The following is an 8,529-nucleotide window of genomic DNA, read 5'->3' as shown; positions in this document are numbered from 1 at the left end:
AAATTGACAAAAACTTGTGTCACACGGTCTTACGGGTCGTATTTTGTGAGACAGATCTTTTATTTGGGTCATCCATGAAAAAGTATTACTTTTTATGCTAAGAGTATAATTTTTTATTATAAATATCGATAGGGTTGACCCGTCTCACAGATAAAGATTCGTGAGACCATCTAACAAAATACTTACTCTTTTAAATTTTCACCTTTTTCATCTTCTGTCTCAATTATTTTCTAACTTTTATTATTTTTGCTATCAAATTGGAGAGATGAGTACTATATAAGTGATTTATTGTAATATATTTTTCCACCAAAGTGACTGATCAAATGCAAAATAGAATGTGCTGCACTTGCTAGGCAATATTTTAGTTATTAATATTGCCTCACCCATGATGTACTTAATTTAAAGGATCAACAAGGCCAAAGTTGGTGTCGTATTTGGCTAAACTTATTTTGTTTTAAGAGCTTATAATTTGTGATATCTTATTTTAAAATAAGTTATTAAAGTGTTTTGATGAACTTATTTTAAATAACTTAAATATGTTAATGTGGTTGGTATTATAAGATCTTTTAATTGTTAAAATAACCAAAAATATATAATATTATGAGTTAATGTATGTAGCTATAAATTTATGTATGTGTGTGTATATATATATATATGTGAAAATAATTTTAACATTAAAAAAATAAATTTATTATATTTAGAAAATTTGATGTTGTTTGGAAGAAAATATGTAATATTATTTTTAATGTATATAAGTAAAATGTTGATTAAAATATTTTAGTTAATGATTTTGTCAATAAAATTTTAATACTTTTATTTTAGTAGATTTTTTGTGAGATGGTCTCACAGATCTTCGTGAAAAGGGTAAACTCAGCTCATATTTACAATAAAAAAAATTATGTTAAAAATATTTTTTATGGGTGACCAAATAATAGATATGTCTCACAAAATTGACTCATGAGACTATCTCATAAAAGTTTTTGTATTTGTTTTTTATAGTATAATAAAAAGATAGAACATAATCTTATTTTAAATTAAAAAAAAAACAAAAAAAATGATAAAGTGAGAATTTAAGAAGTGATGATAAAGTAGAGATTTAACATAATATATAAGTGTTGGAACATTTTATGATTCACAATCTTAATTTTGATGTGAACAAAACTTGTTTGATTGTTTTTAATAATCTATCTTAGTGCGCATATAGCTGAAACTGAAATAATCAGTTACGAGCCAAAATTGAAGTTGTCGAAGACGCCAACTGAATGCATCAACTGATCAAGAAAACTGAATTAGTTTAACTGATGTGTCGTAAATGAGTTCAACTGAATGTTCAGTTAATAGGTGGTTCAACAGGAGAACCTCAGAATCCCGGCCAGCCGAAGGAATGTTCAACTGATGAAGAGTCCAACTGAAGATCAGTTCAACTGAACAAGAATGAAATCAGTTCAACTAATGAGTCAATTGATTTCACCAACCCAACTGAATATCAGTTCAGAACATCTGTTAGGAGCAATCAGTTGCAGATCAAGACAAGCTGATATAAGTGGAATCCAGCTTTGCGTGAAGGTACAAAACATTTGTCCAGTCAAAGGACAATAATGAACGTTGCATCGGAGCTTAAAGAAAAAAGTTTTCCAGAAAGAACAAGACAAATTTCAAGGAACAGATTCAAAATGCAATGGATACAATAATTGAGTTTTACTGTACAATCAAACTTCGTGCCTATAAATAGAGGATTAAGATCAGTAAAGAAAAATAACATAGAACATAAGAGAAAAAAGAAAAGGGCACGCTTCAAAGTCATATTAGCTTAAGAAAGAAGCATTCAGCCCAGTCGAGAGAACACTTAAACGTGTTATCAGCTTTATATTAGAAGCATATTACCCTCAGTGTGTGAGAACACTTTCGGGTAGTTTTCAGATAACAGTTCTCACATACACACACATACCACCACTCAAATACAATATTGCACAAAGACGTTAAACTTGTGTAATGTAGTCTTTCTCACATAAACGTTAAAGAAGTGTTGACTGGAAGGTGCTGCCTTCAGTCTAGTCTAGGAGTTCAGTTAAGGCAGTGGGTAAGCCCTAAGCTGAGTGGGTTTGTACAATTATTTGTATCGATCAAAGTCTTCTAGTGAGTCCTACCCGAGATGGTAGAAGGGGTGATGTAGGAGCAGTTGAAATCTCTGAACATCCATAAACATATCTTGTGTATTTAACTGTTTAACTTTTGTTCTCAAACTGATTTTACCAGTTAGAGCATCCGTTGGTTCAGTTCCTACCATAACTGAACTACCGAATACTAAAACTAATATAGTCTTTTGGTTATTCAGTTACACAAGATATATAAATATATCAGTGTTACTTAACGAATGATTATTTCGAATGTTTTCCGCTTGGTTCTATACCAAACTCGGTCTAATTCATGGGTGTATACATTCTTTGAACACGAGCTATTACAGCTCTTGAAAATATTTTGTTTGAAGCACTTCAAGGTGCTCTGCAAACGATCCTTCAATAAGGATATCCTGGAAAGTTGAAATATTAAAATAAGATTCTTATTTTTAAAACAACTTAGTAACTAAAAATAAGTTATTTGTAACTTTTTTAACCAACCAAATTATAAAATATTATAAACTTTACAACAACTTATAAACGGTTTCTTAAAAACTTATATAAACTCTTTCTGTGCATGTCTGCATCATTCATCATTGAAAAATTGCATTATATCCCTTATTCGTTTTTACAATTATAATATAATATATATTTAATATAAAATTAAAGTAAAAATTGTACCAAAACCAAATTAATTTTTTTAAAAAAATTATATTAATTAAACAAACTTTGCAAGCACTAAATTAAATTTTAAAAAAATTGTACATAATTATAAATTTTGGACCTACACTAACAAAACACATATAACCTACATAACTCCTTCAGCTCCTGCATCTGCACCGTCTCCGGGTAGAGAAAGCCCTTAGCTCCGGTCGGTTGCTCTCCAGGGCTAGTCATTTACATTAATCTGTACACCCACTCCACCATCTCAGCGAAGAACAGCTTCCAGATGAATGTGACCAGAACCCACCACGGTTGGGTCACGTATCGTTCTCCCCTGCATGCGCTCCTGACTATCGCCTTCGCGCAGCTTTCGACCCTTTGGACCGGGATTCTGTTCACTTGTGCCTTTATACAATCATTCAAGAACACACAAGATTAAAATTACAAACCAAACCAGGTTTTTCCTCTAGGGTAAACTGCCTTAAAATTTTGGAAAATTTCCTAAAAATGAATCTTTATCATACAATTCCCCTGTTTGCTTCTAATATTTACATCTCTCAAGTTTTCATCAACTTCCGGCTAGTCTTCTTTGTTCAAGAATTTTCCTTGTGTCAGTTCGGATTCACAACGGTAATGCCGACATCAGGCCCAAACTCGACCCTCAACGTCTCGAAAAATTGGAGGATTGCCACTTTAGTAGCCTGATGAATCAAGAATTTAATACAAGAAGTCACCAGCACAGACTACAAAATCATAAAATGTGCAAGGAATTCAGGTAACTAACTCACCTCACATTGTACAAACTCATTCTTGGCGCCGGCAACCACGATTCCGATGAATAAAGCACAACAATTCGGCCTCTGCTGTTTCGGAAATACGGGGCAGGAAATCGAGTCATATAAACAAAGCCCCAGAAGTTGATATCCTATCAGGCCACAACATATGCATATACTATTGGTACAACTACTTCCTAAATTCAAAGTTGCGCTAAGATTACAAATAAAGGAGTCATTCCATTCTCAATTAGCTCGTAAAACTGTATTGAAATCAAAGAATCAGGCATTTTGGCTAAGTCGACACTCCAAAGATTTAACTAAATATACACACACAGTAAATAATATTGTATCACATACCATAATTTGTTTAAAGCTAAAATTGTTGACAAGATGATCCACTGCACATACATCAGTGAAGCACATGCAGATTTAAAAGATCTCGGATATAGAATATGTGTGTGTGGATTGTTGATCATACTATGAATAACATCAATAATTTTAAGTAACAATCGATGAAATGAAATTATTACATCTTCCAAAGTGATTTATAGTCTGATCAACAACCCTCCTGCAGTCCTCCACCTTCGAAACGTCGGCGCGCATCACTACGACGTTCGGCGACCCTAGCTCGCGCTAGCCACCTCCGCCACTTCTTGGAGGACTTTTTCCCTCGCCGCCAGAACCAAACATGTCCCCACTCTTAGCATATTCATATGCAACACTCTAATTGCCACCAACAAGAAAAAACATAAACGTTTCCAATTTTACACTCAAAACATGGACACTGGATCACACATCATTACAGGCCTAAATGCGTGTTTTGACACCGTTTATAAGCTGTGTTACGAAGCCCAAAAAATCTTAAAATTTGGTAAAAACTAAAATAAACTATTTTGACGGTTCTTATAAACTCTTAAAATTTTGTTTGGTAAAAACTTTTGATTTATAAGGTGGTTTTGTCAGCAACGCCACAGGGCGGAGCAACACTGGGGCTGGGTTGGGCTCTCGGCTTTATTTTCAAAATTTTGTTGACTAGCCCAATCAGTTTTTTTCTCTCATATTCTCTCCTTGCGGCAGTTATATTCTTCTCCCTCCGGCCATCACAATTTTTGTTACTTGAAATGGCCGTAACTTCACCGTCGGTAGCCGGTTTTCAAAATCGATTGTAGATTCGGAAAGCCCACGACATAAGATTTCTTTTAATACCAAATTTTCGAAGTTTCTTTGTCGTCTTGAAATCAGCCGTCGCCCATCTGTCGTCGTTTTCACCGAAAATCGTGAGAAAATCTTAGTGTTAGACTTACTACCGTTTGTCTTGTTGTTCTAAGATTGGAGGTACTGGTAAATTTTCGGAATTTATTTGGGTATCATTTCGAATTTCGAGATTTTATATTGGAGATTTTCGATTTTTATCGTTGATTATTTATTATTTGGATGTTTAGAGGCTATAGAAAATATAAATACGAATTTATGAAATTTTGTAGGAATTTTTGAAAAATTCAGAATTATGTATATGAGATTTTCGAACTTATGAGGCTGCAAATTTTTTATTTTAAATGTGTTATACCTTAAGATTGTCAAATGTTAACTTCGGGAATTGTTTTGGAATAATTATAATTGCTCGAGGTTAATTGGATTAAAGTAACAATTACTTAATGTCGATAATGTTGATTTGATTCAGTTAGCCATAATAAGTTAAACTAAAGGTGATATTTTATGGTGTAGACGACACCAAGGAGGAAAAAAACTCAAAAATGAAGAAAAAAAAAACCATCCACTCATTTTTTAAACAAAAAGAGCAGAAGTTGACAAGTCAGGAGCATTCTCCATCCAATATTGATGTCTCAAATCCGAGTGATCAACAACTCAAAAAATCTCCCAGAATTGATGTTGATGTAAGTTCTCTTGAACCTGATCTGGCATTACGTACTCTGCTATAAAAATATCATGTTAATCAAATATATGAAATTAGACGAGCTTATATAAAGATGGGGCCATATCGACCAATTAAGAATGAGTATCCACCGACCAAATTTGCAAGTCAAATTCGACTACTCAAAAGTCACTGGTTTAAAAAATTTACTTGGTTAGAGTACTCTCCTTCGAAAGATGCTGCATTTTGTTTTTTGTGCTTCTTGTTTGAACTTAAGCATCCTCGTATTACTGTATTTACAATAGATGGATTCAAATATTGGAAGCGAGTTAATGATGGCGATTATATGCACATTTTTTATGCATATAGGATACAATACTTCACCACATAACAATGATCTTCATAATTTGATAAATATACCTCGTCATATTGACAAAGTGATAAATGCACAATTTTCAGAAGAACAGACTACGACTTAAAGCAACTATTGAAAGCATTTGATGGCTCATTTTGCAAGCATGTGCATTTAGAAGGCATGATGAATCTCCATCGTCTAATAATCGTGGATATTTTATCGAGATGATAGATTTTATAGGAAAAATGAATAAGAGTATTGGGGACATCGTCTTAGAGAAAGCTCCAAAGAATATAAAGTATACTTCACATGGTATTCAGATAAATTTCTTGAATATCATTTCCAACCAAGTGAGAGGCCAAGATTCATAAAGAAATTTGGGATACAAAATTATTCATTTTAGTTGATGACGTGATAGATGCATTTAACAAGGAGCAGATGGCTATTGTATTAAGATTTGTGGATATTGAAGGCTTTTTACGAGAGCGGTTCTTTGCCATTGTACACGTGACAGATACAACTGCTGCAACACTTAAGAAAGAAATATCTGATGCACTTGGTCGTTATGACTTGCATATCCACAACATCCATGGACAGGGATATGATATCAATATGCATTGTTCTTGGAATGGATTGCAGGCTCTTTTCTTGTAAGATTGCTTGTGTGCATATGATGTACATTGTTTTGCTCATCGGCTTCAACTAGCATTAACTGCAGCTGTTGAAATAAAGGTATCCATTTTGTTATTCTTTTCAAAATTGAATTCCATTTGTAATCTCATCAATGAATCTCCTAAGCAGCACGGTGAGTTACATTTTGCTCAAATAATTGAAGTTGTGCATATGGTAGCTACTAGTGAACATGATACAGGTAGAGGATGTAATCAAATTGGAAATTTATTACGACCTGGAAAGACTCGTTGGAGTTCTAATTTCGACTCATTTTGTAGCATGATTGATATGTATAGTCTGTGATTACCGTGTTAGAAAATATGGTGAAAGATGGAGCTTCTAATTCCATTCGTGGTGAAGCTAGTGGTGCATTGATTGCGATGAATTCTTTTGATTTCATATTCATATTACACTTGATGCATAAGATAATGGGGATAACAAATATGTTTTGTCAAGCATTGCAAGAGAAATCTCTTGATATTTTAATTACAATGGATTATGTTTTAACGATTAAAACTTTGCTTCGTACTTTGAGAAGAGAAGGATTTGATCTCCTACTTAGTCATGTGAAAGAAGTTTGTGTCAAGTATGACATTGAGATACCTCACATCAAAGCTCATTATAAATTTGGTACAGGCCGTTCTTGTCAACAAAATGATTCAATCACAGTTGAGCACTATTATCGATTTGATGTATTTACAGCTACAATAGATTTCAAATTGAAGAGCTTAATAATAGATTCAAGGATGAGACAGTTGAACTTCTTAAACTTAGTTGTGATTTGGAACCTAGAAAAGTTTAAGGTTCTTAATGGTGATCATATCTATCGACTTGTTGAAAAATTCTGTTATCTTGATTTCTTCAAAAAGATTTGCATCATTTGAGAATGCAATTGGATCACTATAAACTTGATGTTGCTGGTCATAAAATATTTTAGAATTTATCAATTATTTCTGAATTATGTCAAAGATTAATGGAGACAAATAAGTCAGGAACCTACGATTTGATTGACATGTGATTTATACATTTTCATCTACGCCGTTTACTTATTTATCGAATCTGATAAATTTATTTAATTGACAGGTTGATTAGGTCTTGTTTTAACTCTACCTATTTCTACAGCAACAACGGAACGAGCATTTTCAGCAATGAAACTTGTTAAAACAGCTCTTCATGACAAGATGGAAGCAGAGTTTTTCGGAGATTCTATGGTAATCTATATCGAACGAGATTTGGTTAAAAAATTGATAAAAATTTAATAATTAATGAGTTTTATTCTAAGAAAAGTCGAAGAGCACAACCTCAGTACTTTTTTAGCTCCATGTTTTTTAAGATATTAAATATTAAATACTCTTATTCTATATTTTCATGAAATCAATGTTTTCATATTTTTTATTTTAAATTTTTTAACTAATTATCTATTTTATTAGATACAGTATGTGACGGAGCCAACTCCAAGTAATTTTGAATCTTGGTTCAGCCCCAATGCCCCCATGTATTATGCATGAAATCAAATTTAGTTCTTACATTTATATCTGAGACTTACTTCGCCAATGCCCGAGGAGGCGCTGGTGATGACGACTTTTTTCTCGGCGACATCTTCGTTGAAAAGGGTGCCCAACACAGAGAGGAAGAACTTGAAAATCTGGAAAGGTGGCAAGAAGAACATGAGGGAGAAGAAGGTGAAAGGGGGGAGCCACCAAATCATGAAACATGTGAACTATTTCCATTGTAGCTTGAATATCGATGGATAAGAGAGCAAAATCTTGCAAATTTAGATCAAAATTATTTTTTGAGCGAATATATATATATATATATATATATATATATATATATATATATAGTTTTGATATCCTGCACACCTACCGTGCACACCTTTATGAGCACCTATGAGGTGTCACTCATTTATTGGATGTGATGAAATATAGAAAAATTGTGCATCCAATGGGTGAGTGACACCTCATAGGTGCTCACAAAAGTGTGCATGGTAGGTGTGCAGGATATCAAAACTTTATATATATATATATGAATACTTGTTAATATTATATACAGATGCATGGAGAGAGTATTGGT

General features: G+C 33.1%; 1 pseudogene; it reads right to left on the bottom strand.

The window, feature by feature from the left end:
* Positions 1-2,861: 2,861 nt before the first annotated feature.
* Positions 2,862-8,186, bottom strand: LOC140803925 (11-beta-hydroxysteroid dehydrogenase A-like; annotated as a pseudogene).
* Positions 8,187-8,529: the final 343 nt, after the last annotated feature.

This window comes from Primulina eburnea, chromosome 10, assembly GCF_022965805.1.
Source record: "Primulina eburnea isolate SZY01 chromosome 10, ASM2296580v1, whole genome shotgun sequence".
Classification (NCBI taxonomy): domain Eukaryota; kingdom Viridiplantae; phylum Streptophyta; class Magnoliopsida; order Lamiales; family Gesneriaceae; genus Primulina; species Primulina eburnea.
This window is presented reverse-complemented; position numbering and strand designations above follow the sequence as displayed.